Source organism: Pelodiscus sinensis, chromosome 17, assembly GCF_052426305.1.
Source record: "Pelodiscus sinensis isolate ZL-2025 chromosome 17, ASM5242630v1, whole genome shotgun sequence".
NCBI lineage: Eukaryota > Metazoa > Chordata > Testudines > Trionychidae > Pelodiscus > Pelodiscus sinensis.
Window position 1 is genome coordinate 9,310,754 of NC_143068.1, and position 22,644 is coordinate 9,333,397.

Consider the following 22,644-nt stretch of genomic DNA (forward strand, 5'->3'; position numbering starts at 1 on the left):
TCATGGAAGGTGATCTTGTAGCCTGCAACAACATCGATGGTGTGATGGCAGCCCTCAACATTGTTCACGATCCAGATGAGTGGAGACTGTTCATTGATTCATCGAAGATGAGTCTTTAAAGCTGTTTTGCTGCATAATGGCAATGTTTTGCCATCAATTCCAGTTGGTCATGCAGTCCATATGAAGGAAACCTATGACAACATGAAACAACTTTTGAGGTGCATAAACTATGACCAACATCAGTGGCAGCTTTGTGGCGATTTGAAGGTTGTTGCTCTCTTGCTTGGTCTGCAGACTGGATACACAAAGTACTGCTGTTTTCTCTGCGAATGGGATAGTTGTGCAAGAGATTCCCACTACATCAAGATAGATTGGCCACTCCAACAGTCATTGGAGCCTGGGAGGAAAAGTGTTCAGCATCCACAACTTGTTGAATCAAGGAAGATTTTGTTACCAACCTTACACATCAAGTTGGGTCTGATGAAGAACTTTGTCAAGGCCATGGATAAAACACAAGCAGCTTTCAAGTACCTCCATGGAAAATGTCCAAGGTTAAGTGAAGCTAAGATAAAGTAAGGTGTCTTTGTTGGTCCTCAGATTCGTGCACTTCTTCGAGATGATGCATTTGACCATGCACTGCGTGGCAAGGAAAAGACGGCATGGAAAGCCTTCCAGTTAGTGGCAATAAATTTTCTCGGAAACAACAAGACAGACAACTACAGGTTGTTGGTGGAAAACCTCCTCAAGGCATACAAAAGCCTTGGTTGCAACATGTCACTAAAGATACATTTTTTGCACTCTCATCTAGATTTTTTTCCACCGAACTGCGGAGCAGTGAGCGATGAGCACGGCAAGTGATTTCACCAGGACATTGCAACAATGAAGAAATGCTATCAGGGCAAATGGAGCCCATCAATGCTTGCAGACTATTGCTGGACAATGACAAGAGATGCTCCATTTAATGAATACAAGAGACAAGCCAAAAAGCGCCTAGTAGACACTGAATAGGACTAAGCTATGTACATAATAGTTTTTTTCCTTTTGTTTCATAATAAATTTTATTTATATAACCCTTTTGCTGATTTTTAAAGTGTTACATAAACAGGACAGGTGAAATATTATCATGTAAAGCAACCATAAACACATGAAAAGACCTAGGTTTACAATTTATGATTAAACTCTACCATCTACACAATATACATAGACGTAAAATGTAAAAACTTAAATATCTTGGAAACAGTAGCCAATCAGTTGTTTTAATTGTCATATTTGAATTCAGCACATCAAAATACATAATAAATAGCACATTTTGTCTCTGAAGCAGACGACTTCTAAAAAATTGTAGACCGGTGTTACCCACAGAAATTTCTCTATCCCTTCCACACTGTAGGGACACACACCTTTACCCAGTTCCTAGGGCTCAAGGTGCAACCCTGTTAATTTACACACCCACCCTTACCCAATTCCTAGGGCTCAGGGCATGACTTCCTGCAGGTTGGCAGGCTCTTTAGCCACTGAAAGAGCCTCACACAGTAATATTCCTATTCTCTATTTATTGACAATTCCCAAACAAGCAGAATACACATACTAAGCATACAGTGTCATGCTCACCAGTCCTGATAAAGGCAGGCAGACTTCCCCTGTTGGCCAGGCAAAATCAGTCTCTCTCTGGATCTTCAGTGCTGCACGTCATAGTAGTGCAGGAGAATCCCGGCAACTCTGTTCTTAGGCTGTGTCTTGGAGGTGAGTAGTTCTTCCAGGTCTTTCCCCTTCTTCTTGGTGTTCCTTTCTGTTCTTGTTTCCCTTTGGTCTTCTTCTAGCTGGTCTCCTTCTCTCCTTCTGCTTCTATTACTTTTTTTACCTCAGTTTATATAATGAAACCTGAGTCTTATTTAGCTATACCGTAACCAATTATTTTAGTATAAATTTACTAACCAATCATAATAGAATTACCTAACCAATCAGACCCCACCACCTTAACTGATTTACACCTAGCAAAATTAATTATACAGCAGACAGAAACAGTTACACACCAGACACAGATCACACAGACAAACAATAGGAAAGTGAGGACACTTAATCATAGAATGTGGATTCCACAACCTCGACTATTGATAAGCAGTGTTTTGCCAGACACAATGGTGTTACTTAAGTTTTCTTTACCCATCTTGAGATCTGTTTCATTATCTGGTGACCGTGGGGGGAAGGAGAGGGCTATTAGGACAAAATCCCCTTCTCACAACCTGGTGTAACGCTATTTTAATGCAATTTAGATGGAATGTGAGTATGTGACTCTTGGCCTTACAGCTAATGGCTGCTGCTCTTCAGTCTGGCTGCAGAGGAAGGCTTTTTGGTTCACGCCTACCACAGGCCTTCCAACATGGCTACAGAAAAACTATATTGTTACAAGGAAGGGACAGATTATGCCCTTACTCACATGAGCAGGCTATCCAGATCATAGGTAGTATCATGGAGAGAGGAGAGGAGAGGAGCTTCCAGGAAATTGCTCCATCCCTCCCTGTGGGTGAGTGGACAGGACAAGGAGATGGCAGAATACAGGATCCACCCACCTGATCCCATCAGAATTATCTACTGTGAGATACAGGACAGACCATAGAGGTGCCCACCCCCTCCTTCTTAGCTGTGATAAAAGCAGATCCATTAGCGGTCGCTACATACAATAATCCCCAATATCACTGGAATGAAGACAGGGGCAATTGAACATAAATTGAGACTCTTCACAGATGACATCCTTCTCTATCATACTGAAGAGGCTAAATTGCTGAAGACTAAGCGATCTCATGATGAAGAGATAGAGCAAATGTAGCAGGTTTTAAAGAGAGCCTTCCTTAAAATGACAGCAAGGGGGGGAATTTAAAACGCCACCACATGTAAGCCTGCCCACCAATTTCTAGCCTCCAAACTAGGGATATGTAAAATCCCATTGATATGACGAGGCAGACAGTAACTGCACCCCATAATGGACACAATCACTTATCAGGGAAGTGGCACGATTTAGTGGGTTGGATAGCAGCAGGCTTGGGTTGCACTCCCTGCTCCACCTCGACTGTCTATGTGTCCTTGACCATGACATTTCTCAGCTCCGTGCCTTTGTTTCCCCTCCAATCTTTTGCTTCTATATCAATTATAGCAACCGGTTAGCACAACCGACCGTCCCTCCTTCCACACCTGGGGAAGTTAATCTGCCTGAATACTGCAGGGGTCAGGATTTTGTGTTTGAATAATATAAGTTTGGTCTTCAAACAGGATGAACGATACTGCCCCGTCCTTTGCAAGGTGCTTTAGGAGATAACAATCGGCTGTGGTGGGGTTGCCTCTGCTGCAATCAGGGGTTGCGAGTCTGCCAGAGCTAGCTGTAATCTAGTGAGCACAGGTCCTCATCGCAGCAAAGCCACAGCCATAGGCATGGCCACACAAACCGTACAAGTAGTACTCACTCGGGTGACTGGCCCATTTCATGCTGCCATGGCGTCACTGCTGTGGTTCCCCTAGCTATGTAGGTTGAAGATAGTTTGGAAACCAACGTAAGAATGGTCATATGGGATCAGACCAATGATCCATCCAGCTCAGTAGCCTGTCTTCCAACAGTGTCTAGCACTAGATGCATCAGAAGAAATGAACACAAGAGGGCAATTATCTAGTGATCCATACCCTGTTGTCCAATCCCAGTTTCTGGCAGCAAGTATTATTATTTAGGTGAGAACAGCAGATCAAAAGTCTTTTTTTGAGAAAGCATTGTGTCTCGCTCAACTGACCTGCACACAGAAGTGCTGACTGTGGGGAGCCCCAGGGAATCCACCTGCCCAGAGCTCATCACAGGATCAGGACACTGAATATCATTTCTATTTCCTTTTGTAGGGAACAATTTTCTGGGGAGTTGCAAAACATCTCACACTCCGTTACTAACACTTTATCAATTTTTTTCTATTATGCCAACATAAAATATTAATTAATTTGTTCATTCCTCCTCACTCCATGCCTCAAAATATAAAGATCATTAAAAAAACAGGTATTTCACATTTAACTGCTAAGCCCTTTACAGTTCTTCCCCCCCTCCCCAGGTGTATTAATATATTTTGACGCATGAAGGCTGCTTTTAATTTATGTCTTATTTTTGTTAAGGAAATGCCAACATTACACAACATTAAAAACTAAATTTTAGAAAGTCATATCTCCAAAAACCACTTTTAAAATATCGGCTTAATAGAAAAGATAGCTATAAGTACCTTGGTAACATTTTAGTAATGGAGTCTGAGATGTTTTGCAACTCCACAAAAAATTGTTCCATAAAAAAAGAACGAGAAATGATGATATCACAGTGACAGAGAGCATCACCCTTTTCCGTTCATTCCCTCTGGCACAAGCGACTGTCAGAAGAGAGGATCATGGGCTAGATGGACCATTGGGCTGACCCAGAATGGCTGTTCCTATGTTAGGGTATGTCTACACTACAAAGTTAGTTCGAACTAACGGACGTTAGTTCGAACTAACTTTCCTAGGCGCTACACTAGCGCTCCGTTAGTTCGAACTTAATTCGAACTAACGGAGCGCTTAGTTCGAACTAGGTAAACCTCATTTTACGAGGATTAAGCCTAGTTCGAACTAGCTAGTTCGAATTAAGGGCTGTGTAGACCCTTAATTCGAACTAGTGGGAGGCTAATCCTTCCCAGGTTTCCCTAGTGGCCACTCTGGCCAACACCAGGGAAACTCTATTGCCCTCCTCCCGGCCCCGGAGCCCTTAAAGGGCCACGGGCTGGCTACACAGTTTGTGCCAGTTGCAAGGCTGCCAGCACCCATGCCAGCACACCATGCACCTGCCACAACATGAGCCAGCCTCCCGAGGACACCCAGCCCTCCAGTGCTCCCCAGGACCAGCCTGGCGGCTCCCAGGAGCCTGCCCGGGACAGCAAAAGGCAGGCGCCCGCTTGGTCAAGTGCGGAGATGGTGGACCTCATCGAGGTTTGGGGGGAAGCCTCCAATGTCCACGATCTCCGCACTAGCCACAGGAACGCGGCCGTCTACAGCCGCATGGCTGCCAGCCTGGCCGCCAGGGGCCACCAGCGCAGCCGGGAGCAGGTGCACTGCAAAATCAAAGACCTGCGGCAGTCCTACTCCCGGGCCTGCCAGCCAGGGGCCGACCCGGAGGCCTGCTCCCACTTCCACGCCCTGGACCGCCTCCTGGGGGCTCATGCCGTCCCTGCCCCCCGGGACGTGATAGACCCCAGAGCAGAGGGCCCGCTCCAGGAGACAGAGGAGGAGGAGGAGGACACCGAGAGCCAGGAGCCTGCCGCCAGCCTGCCCGGGACCCGGGACCCCCGAGGCACCCCACAGAGCCGCTCGCCTGTGTCGTCGGAGGCCGGGGAGGTGTCCACATGTGAGTACCATCGTGTTCCCCTTATGTGTACGGGGGGCTGGGGTGAGAGGGAGCCCCGGGACCATGCGCCTGGGCCTTGCCCACCACGGAGCAGCAGCTGGGGATCCTGCAGGGGCCCTGGCCTTGCAGAGGGGAGCTGGGTTTCACACACCTGGGCCCCTGGGGTAATTGACCGCTGGTCTTGTTGCACCACAGCTGCAGCACCTGGGCCTTCAGGGAGCACCACTCCGCCTGCAGCAGCTGCCCGTGCCCGGGCAAGCAGGAGAGCCAGGAACGAGGAGGACTACCAGAGGCGGCACCTCTGGTTCATGGATCACCAGCTCCGCACCCAGGACCACTGGGTCCAGGAGGACCTGAGGCTGCGCCAGAGGAGTCTGGAGGCCCTGGAGGAGCAGGGCCGTGCCCTGCGAGGCCACCTTCAGAGCCTGCTCAACCGCTTCCCATTTCCTCCTCCTGCTGCTCGCCCTGCTCCCCCTGCTCCTCCTGCTCCCCCTCCTGCTCCCGCTCCTGCTCCCTCCACACCCCCCATCTCTCCTGCCCCCCCCTCCACAACCATTTCCCACCGACGCCCCCGGACCCGCAGTGTGGCGAGACGGGAGAGGCAGCCGGACTCCCACCCCTGAGCTTTCCTTTCCCTTCCTCCCTTCCCTCCCCTTCCATCTCCCTCGTCCCAGGTTTCCCCCTCCCCTCTCCCATCCTCATTCCTCCCTTCCCCCACCCCAGTTATGTGAAATAAACATATGTTTTTGTTTGAAAAACAGGTGTCTTTATTTTACAGTAGGTAGGGAGGGAAAAGGGGAAGGGGGGTAGAGTGGAAGAAGGCCCCAGTGGGGCATGCAAGGGAGAGGTCAGTCCTCCTCCTCCACCTGGAAGCTCTCCCGCAGGGCTTCCCGGATCCGGACGGCCCCCCGCTGGGCTTCCCGGACGGCGGCAGTGTGGGGCTGACCGTAGTGTCCAGCCATGCGGTCAGCCTCAGCCATCCATGCTGGCAGGAAAGCCTCCCCCTTTCGCTCACACAAATTGTGGAGCACACAACATGCAGCCACCACGGGAGGGATGTTGTGCTCAGCCAGGTCCAGACGGGTGAGGAGGCATCGAAAGCGGGCTTTCAGTCGCCCGAAGGCCCCCTCCACCACGATGCGGGCCCTGGTCAGCCTGGCATTGAAGGCCTGGTGGGAGGGATTGAGGTGCCCCGTGTAGGGCTTCATGAGCCAGGGCTGCAGTGGGTAGGCGGCATCCCCCACCAGGCACACGGGCATGTCCACGTCCCTGACCCTGATGTGGTGGTCGGGGAAGAAGGTCCCGTCCTGCAGCCGCTGGCACACGGAGGAGTTGCGGTACACCCGGGCATCATGTGCTTTGCTGGACCAGCCCACATTAATGTCCGTGAACTGTCCCCGGTGGTCACACACGGCCTGCAGGATCACGGAGAAGTACCCCTTGCGGTTGACGTACCGGGACGCCTGGTGTTCCGGGGCACGGATGGGGATGTGCGTCCCATCGATGGCCCCACCGCAGTTGGGGAAGCTGAGGGTGCCGAACCCCCGGATGACGGCGTCCGGGTCGGCGAGGCGGACCACCCTGCGGAGCAGCACCCGGTTGATGGCCTTGACCACCTGCGGAGAGAGACACAGCAAAGCACCAATCAGTGGGGTGCCCAGGTGGCTGGGAGCGTTCGTACCCTGGCAGTGCCCCGCGCCCCACTCCCAGTAGCAACCCCCCTGGCGGCCTGTAGTATGGCCGGGACAGACCGACCCCTCCGGTGCGGAACGCTTTCGCCTCCTCCCGCCCCCCCTTTGTCCCTGGGCGGCCCATCCCCTCCTCACAGACCCCCTCCCCCCCGGCTCGGTGGCCGACGAGTGCCATACCTGCATGAGCACCGCTCCGACGGTGGATCTCCCCACGCCGAACTGGTTCCCGACGGATCGGTAGCTGTCCGGCGTGGAGAGCTTCCATAGGGCGATGGCCACCCGCTTCTGGAGGGGGATGGCAGGCCTCATGCGAGTGTCCCTTCTGCGCAGAGCAGGGGCGAGCCACTCGCAGAGCTCCAGGAAGGTGTCCCTCCTCATCCTGAAGTTCTGGGTCCACTGTCGGTCCTCCCAGCGCTCCAGGACGATGCGGTCCCACCAGTCGGTGCTGGTGTCCAGACGCCAGATGCGGCGGGGCACGCCGGTGCCGGGGCGCCGCCGCGGCTCCTCCACGGCCCCCAGGGCGGCCAGGCGGAGTGGCAGGGAGCTGACGTGCACCAGGTGGTGCCAGGCAGCCTCGATCCATTGGTGGCAGGCTTGCAGCAGCAAGTCCAGAAAGTGCACCAGAAGGTGCAGGGCAAGCTCTGGCTCCATGTTGCCACCTGCGGCGGCCCCCCCGAAGGGAAGCACCGACACAGACGGGCACAGAGACCGACGCTTTGCTGTCCCTCGGCGAGGTAGGCAAGCAAGCAGGAAAAGCTGAGAACCGGCTGTCCAGGGGGGTCCCTTTAAGCTCAAGCCTCAGATAGCCTCAGACAGCAGCCACACAAAGCAACTACTGACCTGATGCTGTGCCAGAACCTGTTTCAGCTGCCCTTAAATGCCCCCCTGCGTCCAATCAGTGTGGACGCGCTAGTTCGAATTAGCAAAACACTAATTCGAACTAGTTTTTAGTTCTAGATGCGCTAGTTCGAATTAGCTTAGTTCGAATTAACTAATTCGAACTAAGTTAGTTCGAACTAGCGCTGTAGTGTAGACGTATCCTTAGAGTGCCTAGTCTCTGGAGTTTATGATGCCTGGTTACCTGCTGACTGATTAAAGCAGGAATCAGCTTTGGAGAAGGGTCTGTGGCCTGCCCTTTGAACTAAATTCTGCATAAAGCTCTGCTGAGCAGAAAGGGTGCAAACACAAGACTTACCATCATTCAAATCAATGAGATCCCAAAATGTGACAGTGCGGTGTTCGGTACGCAGTGACAGCCTAGATAATGTCACTGTGCTGTAATAAATTCATGCTTACAGTATGAATCAGGGGATATTTTTAGGAATATGTTAAAACGGTGTCTGTGAAAATGTTATCATGCTCTGATGTTTTGCATGCACAGTTCATAGCTGGATGCATAATGCTGTTAATATGGCTTTGTGCATTTTTAGACAGTGTTGTAGTTACAAGAAGCAGAGGACTAAATCTGTGCAAGATGTTTTTTATTTTTAAACTCAGCTGATACCCACAATCCTTCAGAACACTGAGCTCTGGAATAAATAAGAGCAAAACTAAAACAGGTGTGTTTCTCTTGCAAGTGCAATAGCTGGGCTTTTGAATCACACTGATGCACAAAAGATATTCCAGACTTCCCTCTGATCTCTGTTACTTCAAGGGAATTAGATCAGAATCAGCCTCGTTATCTTCTTGAGGCACAAGAGGCCAAATTCTGTTTAAAGAAAATCAAGAATCTCTCTGTTAACGTCAGGAGAGTTACTCCTGATTTATGTGGGTGCACTTGCGTGCCAGATTGGGACCATGGAGTCTCATTTTCCAATAGAAACTAAGCAAGGACACCCAGCTTAGCATTTGGGTTACTTAAAATGGGTATCTGAGTACCCAAAAACTGAATTAAAGGAGAAAAATGGATCCTGTACTAAAGCCCCAGAGTTGCTTGTGGGGCCCGGAGGTTGTAGTTATACTCTTCCAAGTTTTAGCTCAGTCGTTTAAACGCTCACCTGGAATGTGAGAAGCCCATGTTCAAGTCCCCCTTCTATGCCAGAGGGAGAGCAAGGGTTTGAACAAGAGTCTCCCACCTCTCAGAAGAGCACACTAGTCCCTGACCTGTAGAATATTCTTGGGGGGGGGGAGGGTCTCCCTCAGGCTATGTCTACACTGCAGGGTTTTTCCGAGATACCAGAGGTATCCCGGAAAAACTCTGCTGCATCCAAGGAACACATTTGCTCTTCCGCTTTTTTTTTTGTGGAAAAGCAAATGCGCCCTTTCAGGGAGCCCTGTATAAGGATATGTCTAGACTGCGGGGGGTTTCTGGGATACCTTATGGGCGAAGCTCCCTCAGGTTATGTCTACACTGCAGGGTTTTTCTGGGATATCAGCGGTATCCCAGGAAAAACTCCATCACGTCCAGGGGGCATGTGCTCTTCTACTTTTTTTTGTGGAAGAGCAAACATACTCTTTTGGAAGCCCGGTCTTCCTCATTCTATGAGGGAAAAGGGATCTTCTGAAAGAGGGGTATTTTCCGAACTGTGGCCCAGTATAGACCGGAAAAATTTCGGAAAAGCCTCTTCCAAAAAAAAATCAGAAAAGGGGTTTTTCTGACAAAAAGGTGTAGTGTAGACCTAGCCTCATTCTACACGGGATAATGGCTCCACTGAAAGATGAGGCTTTTTTGCCATTTGGCCCTGTCTAGACAGGGCCAAATGGTGGAAAAGTGATCGGAAAAAGCTATAGTGTAGACCTAGCCCCAGTCTCCATGGTGGATAACTAATAAAAAAGTGATTGGGGCCAGGGGACTGGAGACATGGTCCCCCACCTGCCAGAGGGGTGCCCTCGCCACAGGGGGGCCGACAGATTTTCTGGGCCCCTGGTCAAGGTGGAGGGCAGCTCCGCACTCTCAGAAGAAGCAGGGCCTCTGGTGAAAACGGTGGGGCTGGGGAAAAGCCTCCTCTGCCCGCCCTCCTGCACTGACTAGAACTCTTGTGTAGTGATTTAAAAGACCTGGGGTTCTGACTGCCATAGTATCAACCCCTGGAGCAGTTGCCCTCTTTGCCCTCCCACCCTCCTGGTCGTTGGGTCTACCAAACCACCAGCTCTTCCTCTCTGTCCCAGTGGCTGCTCCACTGTGGATAAACAGTCATTGGGTCAGAGAGAGAATGACAATGGATTTTGAATGAGTTGTAAGCACGCCTACCGGCTCAGGCTCATGCATGACGGATGAGCACCTGTTTTCCCCTGGCTCATGAAGCATACTGGGGCTTAGTGGGGAGATAGCTATCTGGATGCCTAGAGGGAGCAGCAGCAGCCTGCATGCCCTGAGGCAGGCACGGAGGGAACATTTATTCTGAAAATATCGACACTGAGCGAGTTTAGGAGCCTACTGGACTCAGCGAGTGTTTTGTGGATCGCTGTGGAGCTTAAAACTGGAATTTGGGCACCAAACTTGAGCCCTAGGTGACTAAGTCTAAGGTTTATGTGCCTAAGAACCTTTGTGGATGTCACCCTTAGTAATCCCTCTGTTCCTTGATTCTTCCTCTGTACAATGCGCCATGTTTCCCATCTTCAGAGGTGTGTCGGGACAATACATTGATTTGCATTTGCGAGGCACTCTTATTATGGTGATGGGAGCTGTCAGAGGTAGGTTTGAAGGTGTACATGGGCACCCTGACATAAGCCCAAGAATAATAGGGCCAATTTCATTTCAAAGAAGGGCTTACGGCAGGGTGGTCAATAACACAATGACAGTTCACCAGGGTTAGCCCCAGGTGGGCCATCCACTATATTTACCTGCACGGCCACAAGTGCTGGTCATCGCAGCTCCCGTTGGGTGTGGATCACTGTTCCCAGACAACGGGAGTGGTGGGAAGCAGCGCAGACTTGGACACTGCTTCCCACAGCTCCCATTGGCCATAAGCAGTGATCTGCAGCCAATGAGAGCTCTGATATCCAGTGCCTGTAGCCATGCAGTTAAATCTAGTGGTGGCAGCCTGCCAGATGCTAACCCCAGTGGACCGGGTCCAGCCAACAGGCCCATATTTGTCCACCCCAACTTAAGAGACGCTATCGCTCGTGCATTTGGGTTCTCATTCTAAAGAGCCAGTGAAATGGTGGCAAACGTTTCTTGTACGAAATGCTAAGATTGAACTCTTAAATTAAAATGAGGGATTAGTAAATGATCATCTGGGTAAAATGAATGTGGGAGACACGCTGGAACATCCAGGATAGCATTATTCTGACTGCCAAAAGGAAGTGAACACAGCACCATTTTCATTTTTCCTTTCCTAAGCAAAATAACCTCTCTCCCTGAAGAAAGGAAACACATTTGCAAAGCACAGAGTTGCTTTAAGTCACAAAGCATAGAGCAAATTCCGGATGTTGCAGCCCTGTGTGAAAACTGCTGCATGTTCCAGTAATGGACATTTGGGAAATAAAACTCTACGCTGCAACAGTATCTTTTCATGAGTGAGCATTGGGCTTTAGCCTGCCTTGCCTAGGAGCTGTTCATCTGGAGAGGTGCTTAATGTGGCGGTACAGCTGTCCAGGTGTTTATTGTTCTGAAGTTAAACAGGAAATTCACTGGCAGATGTGACCTGGAAAAACTCAGATAAAGCACGGCCAGTATCCTATACATCTATCTTCTATCCACCTGGGGACACTGTTCAAGACTTATCCAAGTACCTATTAGAATGAAAGAAAGAACAAAAGAACGAAAGACCTGTTCAAGTTATTTTGTCAAATGATCACACAAATAGAAAACTTATAAATATTAATTTCTGTTCAGAGTATCTTGTTTTGTAAAGGTTCAGATACTTTAGTGAGAAAAGGCAAACTGGTGCTATGCAGCCTGTTACTTGCATAAAAGAAACATCAATGTTTAATTTAAAAGGGCATGAATGTAAGGCAAATGCCTCTTTACTTTCATACTAGCGGCTGGCTATTAATTTACATCGCAAGCCCTACGCAGGGGACAAGGAAAGTACATGGTTATTTCTGTCTTCTAAACCAGAGTGCAAGTCTCATGGCAATTACTTAAGATCCAAGTGTAATTACCAACTCATCTGCAGGAACATACACAGTGGTGACATGCATTCATGGCAGCATTAGTGCCTGATAATAACATGACATCATTAACACATTTTAGCACTTCCATACATTTGCTACAGGCCATTGTGTTCTTTACGAAACAGCTCACAGTTATGTGACCTAATGGAGAGAGCTTCTCAAATGTCACCTGAAATCCTGCATCAGGCTCTGAGGGTAGGTGGGTGGGTGTGTTATTAAAGTAGGAAATAGAATATCCCTATCCTGTACAATAAAGCTGTACCAAAATTTTTCATCAATACATGCTTCTTCCCTGTGATATTTCTCGGTTCTGCTTTTACACTTGCCTTGTTCAGGTATTCCAACCCCTCAGCATGTGGGTTTTGAAGAATAACTGCACCTTTGTGCACTGCTGATACTCTTGGAATACTCATCTATTTGTTTATCTTTGCAACCTCACTGCTTCACTGAAAAAGCATCAAGCTAAAAATTGGGATATTTTCTCTTGAGCTCACACCTCATCTGTTCCCCTCTGGGAGCTAGTAGTGATTGTGTTTTTCTTTTTTCCTCCTCTCCTTGTCCTCCTCCTCCTTTATTCTTTATTCCCTCTCCCCCAATGCTGCAAACATCACAGTAAACAATCTATTTATATTGATGGTCTTTAAACCTCTCTCTTTTTTAATGCCTCTAAGAAGGTCAGAGAAAAGCTTCGGAAGGGAAAAAAGCAAAATCCTCTAACTAAACTTGTTACTGTTAGTTCTGAGCACTACAGTCTTCTAAAGACATCACAATTAGTAGAAAGACACTCTACTCTGGAAAAGAAGATGTAGTTTAAAGACAAACAAGTGAAAAGACGTTCTGAGCTTTTCAAATACCTTTCACTGTACCAATTCCAAATCACAGCTGCTGGGCTTTGGAATGGTTAGATGACAAAGCGCTTTGCAACTTGATTTTTTAAAATAATATTAGAGACATTATGCAAATGAGGCATGAACACAACTCCCACTTCCTCATAGCTAACAATGTATTTGTGTACACTGTACAAATGCAGTGTTATTAAAGTGAGACTGAAGAGGAGTAATTCCCTGAAGGAGTTTTTCCATTTTGGTTGGCATGCGGTTCCATGTTCTGAATGAGCCACATTTCAGAGAGAACACAAGGTCTGAGAAATAATAGAGCTGATTCTGTTCTCACTTGTGCTGTATATATCCAGAGAAACTCCACTGAAGTCAATGATCCAAACTCTGTTTCCAGTGACGCTATTGCAAATCAGGAGTGATCTGCTGGACACAACAGAGGTACTCCAGATTTACAGTGATGTCACTGAAATTAGAATGTGGCGCAGTAGTTTGTGCTGCAAATCCAGTGGTGGAGGAGTTAGAATGAGGCTCCACATCTCTCTGTCATATGTTAGAAGGCAGTTGATTATTGCCAAGACGACAGCACTCACCTTAACAATGGAAAAGAAAACCAGATCCATAACAGCTCGGATTTCATCTATGCAATTTATCCAATGAGACTTCCAATCCCTTTGCAGGGTACCCTGCTGCTAACTTAGCAGTCAAGATCAGAGCACTTAATCAATCATCCACTGAGGACAAATATGCGTAATCTACATTAGAACAAACCAGAGCATATTTTACATGACAGCTGAACAGATTTGTAAGAAAAAACACAGGCAAGAAAATTGCACGAAAACAAAATTCCTTCATGTTTATGCTTAAAATGGCGATTGCCTAAACAGCTATTGTAGGTCTACAGAAGTCCTCAACATAACCTGTGCTTATTAATTGCATTGGAATAGCTCCACATTTACGTCAGTGAAGCGGAATAGAATTTGACTCACTACGTGTGAAGCAGGCAGAATTTGTCCTCCTGCTGAATTAATACGAGGGACAAAATGTTTCATTATGAAGGCACATGGTGTAGATTTCATGTTCGAAAGGCTCTATATTTCCATCTCTGTTTGGTAACACTTATGAACAGTGTTGAATTGGTTCTTTGTGAATCAAAAATTGGGTAGCAATGCACATCATGAGGTAACTTTATACTGCCACAGGTAGCAAAAGGAGGTAACAGTCTGAAGGACCAAAACAATCATCTAAGAGAATGAATCTTAGGTCTTTGTAATATTGAAATTCACCCTGATCTTTTCAAATCAATGTGGTTACATAATGCAAGTCCCTTCCTAAATCCATTTAAGAATATTAATGTGGATTAAATTAAATTAATTTTCAAATGACATCTATAGCTGAACTGATACAACTTTTACCAAAGAGAAAGCCTAGCATGATTTGATTAGACCAAATCCTAAGTTCTAGAGGATGATGTTTGCTCCTATGAATGTCCAGGAGGTTCTCTTCTCTGCCTGCAGGCACGTGCATTACCATTTGGTACATGCAATAGGTCCAGTTTGGGTTCATCAAGAGCTGGCTCAGAACCATCATTGTGGGTGCAAATATTGACATGCAAATAGAGAATCTGACCACTGGTAAAAATGTGCACCTTTGTGTTTGTATGAGGCAGCCTAAGCCACTAATTTCTATTAGATCAGTGATGTGTGAAGTGATGACTCATGCAAAAAAAGTCATAAATACTGAGTCCCCTGAAAAATCTTTCTTCTCATTCTGTCCACAGCCTCGATCAGTGGTGGGCAGTCTGTGGCCTGCAGGACACACGTGGCCGATCAGGGTTCTATGGGTGACCCGTGAGACATTTTGTTTATTGATGCCCATGTGCAGGGTTGCCAGATTCCGTCTGCGTAGTTTTTTTTCCTATCAGTATTACTAAAGTGACACACATGTAAAGCAAGGAAATGTGCAGTGAGGCGCATGCTGATTGCACACACTGACTGTGAGAGCCATGCTCCTCTTCTGCATGCAATCGAAGTGCTGCTACAGTTCATTCGACACACCCTGCAAATTCTAGGTAGCCGAGTGCAGTTAGCAAAACAACCCTGTTCTGGGAGATTGTCTTGCTTAGGACAATTTTGCAGCCTCATGAGATGAAGGACAACCACTCATGCAGGCCACTCAATAGCCTAGGTTGGCCATTGCTGGCCTAGTTTGTAAATCACATAGGTTTTATAAAAATCAATCCACTGTTGCCAATACAAAAGTAGCAGGAACTCCTAGGGAAATATTTGTGGGGTTCATACATCACATAAACCACTCAATAGGAGACAATTCCAGTTTCCCCTCAATGTTCTGTGGTGTTCTGATACTTTTAAACACTTCAAAACAGACCTGATCTGAATTATGGCAGGGCTTCCTCCTTTTCGCTCTATCTCCTCGCTCTTGAGGGCAGGTCTGACTTTCAGGGGCAAGTTTTTAAATGATGAGCCAGTGTTGCTTTTTGTGAAATATACACCTGGGCCTAGTCCTGGGTTGCCTGCAGAATTCAGAGGTGCTCAGGAAAAAAAATAGAGAACTACCTACAAAGAGCAGCTGGGCCACATCCGTTTCTATGCAGGTGTGGATTTTTTGAATGCTCTTTCCTGTGGGAGAACAGAATTTGCAAAATTATGTTTGAACATGAAGGATGTAATTTTATGTGAGTACAAGTTAGCTTGAGAATATTGTAAGTGGGCCCAACTTTCAGACGTGGGCACTTCATGAGATTTCCAAATTTTGTATGTGGCTGTTCAGACTTGTAATCGGGAATGGAATTTTCTAAGCTGTGGCTTAACACTTTTCCCATTAAAGCTGATGGCAAAAACCCCATGAACTTCAATGAGAGTAGAGTTGTGCTAATGCTGAATGCTTTTGAAAATCTCTTCCTAGGTGTATAAACCTGGAATTTGGATGCTTAAATGTGTATTCAAGCATCTAGAAGCCAAAAATGGATGCTCTATTGAGGCACCAATAATGTACAATGGAACCTGATTTAAAATTCCCAGTTCAGATCTGGGTTTAAAGTTTCTCAAAGTTTAGGGAATGAGGAGGTGGATTTGGAGTCACAATTTTTGTTGAAGTTCATTTCAGTATTTAGAGAAATAGAAATGTGCTTTTCTGAACCCCTGTGGTGTTGGTGCAAACGGTACAGACCTGTAACTGCAAATGCAGACATTCTTTGCAAAATATGCAAATGCTAGTTTGTTTGTTTGAAGTATCTCTTCCTTTCCCTCCAAAATTGATTTTTCTTTAATTGCAGAATGTCTCTTTTGGGGTCAGTTTTAATGCATCGGGTTTTGGCAGTCTCTGCTGAGTTTTATTTTTCTGCCTCACAAAACAGGATGTATTGGTTGCCTGATCATTTTGTGCAGATGGCAGCCAAATATCCAAGAGAAGGGTTGAAAGGTGTCCTTACAGATAAGGCCTAACCCTGGTAACTAGGAAATACATACTTTCTTCTTAGCTCTGCATCAAACTTCTTGCATGACTTACAGAAATCACTTGAACACAATATTTAAACCTGGATCCTAAATCCCTATTAGAACTTCCAAATAAGTGGCCTGTTTTGTTTATTAGCTGTGGTATTTAGCTTAGCAATATTTACCATCAAGCTATTTATTTAGATACCGAACTTTAGGCCCCTGCGTTTGCACACTTTGACCATAACCACTCTATGCCAATGGAAATAATACTTCTTATCTCCCTCCCATAGGTGTTACAAGGCTTGAATCATTAAGCTTTATAAATTGCTTTTATCTCCTCCAATGGACGGCTTTATAATTGCACCAAGTATTATTTTGGAGCGCTCAGGTGGCTCCAGGGAGAATGTAATGGAAGGAATACTAATAAATAAATAGAAAAAGATGGACTAAGCCTTTGCTTCATCCAGCCCTCCCCCTCCACTGTTCTCCATCACCGGTGGAGTCAAACAATTAATTTACAAGTCCAGCATTTTACAAAGTTCTCCAGTAGCTACTTGCTCTTCTCCAGTCTGACGCCTGCATCTTTGAGCAAGCGCCAGCTGAGACTCCAGGGAAACCTTGTTCCTGCCCTTCGCTAGGCACCTCCGCTCCATTTCCCAAGCACCACTGTGTGTGTTTGTTTTCAAATGAGCTGGCTCTGATGTCAGCCCATGCCAGTGTGGGTTACACCAGCATCATGCAAAAAGCAGCCACTGAGGTGCAGGCTGCAGAAATAATGTGGAAATAATCACGCTGGCATGGGCTGCTCTCACCCTGCACTGCAGCACACGCCCCATGGAGGAACAGAGCATCACGGTTCATATTGCAAGTGTAGCGCCGCTATTCTACCCCATCCATGAAGCGTACATATTATCAACAGCCATTTCCTCAAGGCAGGAATCCAATTGCACAACAGCAGAGAGAAAGGGGGGGGAGTGATCAGATGGAAAGGATAAGTAAGGATAGAGGTAGGGAAAGGAACAAGAGGCAATAGGCTTGCAAAAGTGTAGCTAGCCTGGTTGTATTTTTTCATGTCTTTCTCTCCCTCCCTCCCCTCCTCCAGTCTGTTGCGCAGGCCATGCTGTTCCAGTTCAGGGACTCTTGCAGCAGAAAAGATCAGCTGTTGGAGAACCCATGGAAGGCCCTTGGGGAAGCGCCATGGCCGCAAGGTAATCAGCAGGCAAAGTTATTATCATTATGCTGCTAATTAATTCCCAGCTCATTACGTTTCCTGTGGCTAATTTGTACTCGCCACTGATTTGATTAAACTCATCTCTATGCTAATAAATGTGTTTTCCATTTGTTTTAGTGACTGAAGGAAGAGAGCCCGGTATTTACATATTTTGACGTTTATCAAATAAAACGCAGTGCCTGAATTAATTCTGCTCTGATTTATAAGTGTGTGGGAAGGGGAGGGGAAATGGGAAGCAAAGGGCCAGGCCTAATATTTAATATATACTTGCATGTGTTACACACACAGTATGGCATATTATATATTTGTGATTATATATACTACACACACACAGAGCCCCTGTACTGTAACTGGTGTAAGCAGTACCTTGCTCCTGTGTTGAGCCCTACCGACTTCCATGCATTGGTGTTCTGACGTGCAGATCTGCCAACATACAGTTCATTGCAAGTGATGAGACCGTGTTCTCAAGGGGACAGTAAAGGAATCCTCTCTGCCTGAGTTTCCCTGCCATCCACACTACCCCAATCTGCAATAAAGCTTGTTGTCTCTAATGGTTATTTCATACTGACCTCACACACAGAACCTTGGTGACCTGCTATGAAACAGTCATCTTCGCTGACCAGTCACAAGTAAATAGGCAAGCCCCAGAGGAGGGGGAAAACCTTCCATGTGATCCAGTCTTGAGAGACATCCTACCCTGCATTTAGAATAGCTGTTTTGAATGCTAGAAAGCCTAGAGGACTATTTCCTGGTGTATAAACCTGGTACAGTATATTTAATCCTCTTATTTTTGTTTAGAGGTCTCAGAGGGGTAGCCATGTTCGTGTGTAACTAAAAACAATGAGTAGTCCTGGGGCACCTTAGTCCACACTACAGGCTAAAGCTGAAATTAAGATATGCAACTGCAGCTACGTTAATCGCGTAGCTGAAGTCGAAGAACCTTAACTCCACCTTTGGTGCTGTCTACACAGCAGGAAGTTGAGAGAGAAACACTCTTCCTTCGACTTCCCTTACTTCTTGTGAAACAAGGGTTATGGAAGTAATAAATTGTGGGTTTGCTGTGTAGATGCACACTCTTATTTCAAAATAAGTGAGCAGTATCAACATCACCCTAGAGACTAACATATATAGATGAGCATTTGTGGGCAAAACCCACTTCCTCAGATGAGATGGGCTTAGGAGCTTCTCTTCCTTTTAATTGCATACACGCAGTACACTTCGCAAAGACTTTGTGGAGTGAATTTTTCTGTTTCAGGAAAATTACATTGCAACAGCTAATTATAAGAAATAGGTGGCATTTCTGTGTTTGCTCAAGACTTGATACAGTAATAGTTGACTCAAGTCAATATGTTTTTTAATTATACAGAGACGTACGTTACAATTCATAGACAGGCATGTACACTTGTTCCCTCTGTTTAATCCACCTACAGGTGATCAACATGGCATAATATTATATCTAGCTATAACAGGGTGGCACTCACCTACAGTGAGCACTTCCATCTGGTCACATGGGGGATGCCTGCACCATCTTACTCTCTGAAAAACTTTGCAACTACAAAGACCTCCAGCTGAGCTACACAGCCTTGTGTGAAATCACAACTCCTTCTGGAGCATATACTTCACATATACTTTATGTAGTATCTCTCAGTTCAGTGCATTCCCCTGTCTGTTTCCCCACTCAGTAGGGGTATGTCTACACTACCCCGCTAGTTCGAACTAGCGGGGTAATGTATGCATACCGCACTTGCTAATGAAGCCCGGGATTTGAATTTCCCGGGCTTCATTAGCATAAGCGGGGAGCCGCCATTTTTAAATCCCCGCTGCTTCGAACCCCGTGTAGCGCGGCTACACGGGGCTCGAACTAGGTAGTTCGGACTAGGGTCCTATTCCGAACTACCGGTACTCCTCGTGAAACGAGGTGTACCGGTAGTTCGGAATAGGCACCCTAGTCCGAACTACCTAGTTCGAGCCCCGTGTAGCCGCGCTACACGGGGTTCGAAGCAGCGGGGATTTAAAAATGGCGGCTCCCCGCTTATGCTAATGAAGCCCGGGAAATTCAAATCCCGGGCTTCATTAGCAAGTGCGGTATGCATACATTACCCTCCTAGTTCGAACTAGGAGGGTAGTGTAGACATACCCTAAGAGAGTGGTGCCCCCAGGGATTCCCCCTGGAAACAATGTTCTAAACAGCTCTCCACGCTGAGCTAGCCTTAGTTCTGCCAGCCAGACACCCTTGAAATTCTCCCTTCCAGGTCTGGGAGACAGCTAACCTGCCTTTAGTCCTGCAGCTCCTTTTGTAGTCCCTCCTACCTCCTGATTGGATGGTTTCTTCCTACCCACTCTAGCTGCCTGGAGGACTTCTCTGTGGCTCTAGCCCAGAGGAAAGAACATACATCTGACAACTGAAACTTTAAGCCAAATCCTCAAGTGTAAACCAGCTCAGCCTACACTCAAGTCAGTGGTATATTTCCTGTAATTAACTGCTGCTGTATAATTATCCTCTTCACTGGGACAAATTCTAAAAGAAACATTTTCTGAGTAGGGTTTGCAAAAGTGCTTACATGAAAGCCAATGTTGTGTGAGCTTCTAAGTTACTTACATGTTTTAGAAAACCCCATCCATCTGCCTTTCCCCTTTCAGAGTTTATTCAATAAAACTGGACATTTTCACCAAATATACATCTGTCTATTCGCATGAACTAGGTGTAAAACCTTGTGGAATGTAACCTATGAACAAAACAGCTATTTGAAAAAAAATCCTTTTCTGGCTGTAAAGACCACACTGGTTGGCTGTGTCTAGACTGGCCAGTTTTTCCGGAAAAACTTGCCAGCTGTCTACACTGGCTGCTTGAATTTCCGCAAAAGCACTGACTTTCTACTGTAAGAAATCAGTGCTTCTTGTGGAAATACTATGCTGCTCCCATTCAGGCAAAAGTCCTTTTGCGCAAAGCTTTTGCGCAAAAGGGCCAGCGTAGACAGCTCAGATTTGTTTTCCGCAAAAAAGCCCCGATCGCAAAAATGGCAATCGGGGCTTTTTTGCAGAAAAGCGCGTCTAGATTGGCACGGACGCTTTTCCGCAAAAAGTGCATTTGCAGAAAAGCATCTGCCAATCTAGACGCTCTTTTCCAAAAATGCTTTTAATGGAAAACTTTTCCAGAAAATCATGCCAGTCTAGAAGTAGCCACTGGGTAGAAGTCAGAGGTAGACCTGGATGTCCACAGCCTTCATCCAGGAGTTTGGTATGATCCAGGCATTTGATTCAGTCAGGATTGGATTTTCTTTTGTTTTCTTTTAACTCTTTTGTTTGGGTTGGTTTCTCTGTCACCCAGGTGAACTGTCTCTCCCACGTTGACCCTTTTGAGGAGTAGCTGCTGAGCGTGGCGATCTAACATGCTGCGTTTAGTATTGGACATCAGTCTCAGTGCTCCATTGTGGCCCGTTTTTCATTTTCACTCACAGCAAAAGTGCACCAGAAAAGAAGGGCTCCTGACTATGTTACTTATCACTCTAGCAATAAGATACCTCCCCTTCTCGCTTCCTCACCCCAGGCAAAATGGAACCAGCTTGATTGCTTAAGTAATAAATAACACACTTTTCCTTTGGGGGTATTTTTGATGTGCCACACTCTTCTACCCAGTGAAGTGCTTTCTCTACATAATATATTAAGCATGGTAGCAGGAACCCTTATACTTTTCCATTTAGTATTCCTGTTCCTGGATTATAATGTTGCCGGGTTAATACTGTGCACTGGTCACTTAATGTTACCTTAAAAGTAGCTTGGAAAAAACACACAAAAAAAACCAAGGAAGGGTGAAATTCTCTCCAGCCACCCTCATAGGCTACGTCTACACTGGCATGATTTTCCGGAAATGCTTTTAACGGAAAAGTTTTCCATTAAAAGCATTTTCGGAAAAGCGCATCTAGATTGGCAGATGCTTTTCTGCAAAAGCACTTTTTGCGGAAAAGCGTCCGTGGCCAATCTAGACGCACTTTTCCGCAAAAAAGCCCCGATCGCCATTTTCACGATCGGGGCTTTTTGGCGGAAAACAAATCTCTGCTGTCTACACTGGCCCTTTTGCGCAAAAGTTTTTCAGAAAAAGACATTTGCCCGAATGGGAGCAGCATAATATTTCCGCAAAAGCACTGACAATCTTATATGAAATCGTCAGTGCTTTTGCGGAAATTCAAGCAGCCAGTGTAGACAGCTGGCAAGTTTTTCCGCAAAAGCAGATGATTTTGCGGAAAAACTTGCCGGTCTAGACACAGCCATAAGGTACAAGTGTTCTGGCACTTGGAGAATAACACTGACGGTCCCAGTTAAAGGCCTAGAAGCTCTGGGCCATCATGCAACCTCCCATCCCTCCACCCCCTCCCATTCCCCCACATTCTTTTCCAGGGATGGTAGAGTAGCTGCACGCCCTTGGTGAAAATTGAATGGGAAACCAGGACCACTGAATCCACACAAGTCCAGGCCCATAGCCTTTTCCATTGCCTGGCCTCAAACCACTCTGAAGCACAGATGTCCCTGTTTGGCTACACAACCAGTGGACCCTCAGGCATTCTCTGTTCTTGGCTTCCACAGTAGGAAGGCCTTTATGCCCCACTTCCATGCTGGGGTAAATTTCACCCTGGCTGAGCTCAGCTGCTGTAGCTAGAGCTGAGATGAGGCCTTCTTTCTCGAACTATAATCTACAGGCCCCAATGCACACACTGCAGCCTGTTTTGCGCTTGCCTAAGGCACAGGAATGGAGGGCGATGCAGAAGGAAGTGTGCATCCTTTGACACAAAGGCAAATTGTGCCGAGCTAGGGAAGACCCCGACTCTCTGCCAGACTGGTCGAACCGTGCTGTGGCACTGTCTGACTGCCGAAGCCCACACCACATGTTTAAAATCAGGCCCTTCCCACTTCATGCAAAAGATGCTGAGGATCTGTGGGTGGAATTCTTGTCCCTTGGTCAAAGCCTGAGTAACAGCCT

The 22,644-nt window shown here is 46.7% G+C and overlaps 1 long non-coding RNA gene across 1 annotated transcript in view; it reads left to right on the forward strand.

The window, feature by feature from the left end:
• The window catches only part of LOC142818785 (uncharacterized), a 398,291-nt gene extending 380,566 nt beyond the window's left edge, over positions 1 to 17,725 (forward strand). The window contains exon 7 of the long non-coding RNA XR_016347004.1: positions 17,541 to 17,725. This is a non-coding gene — a long non-coding RNA (uncharacterized LOC142818785). The remainder of the gene's footprint in view (positions 1 to 17,540) is intronic.
• Positions 17,726 to 22,644: the final 4,919 nt, after the last annotated feature.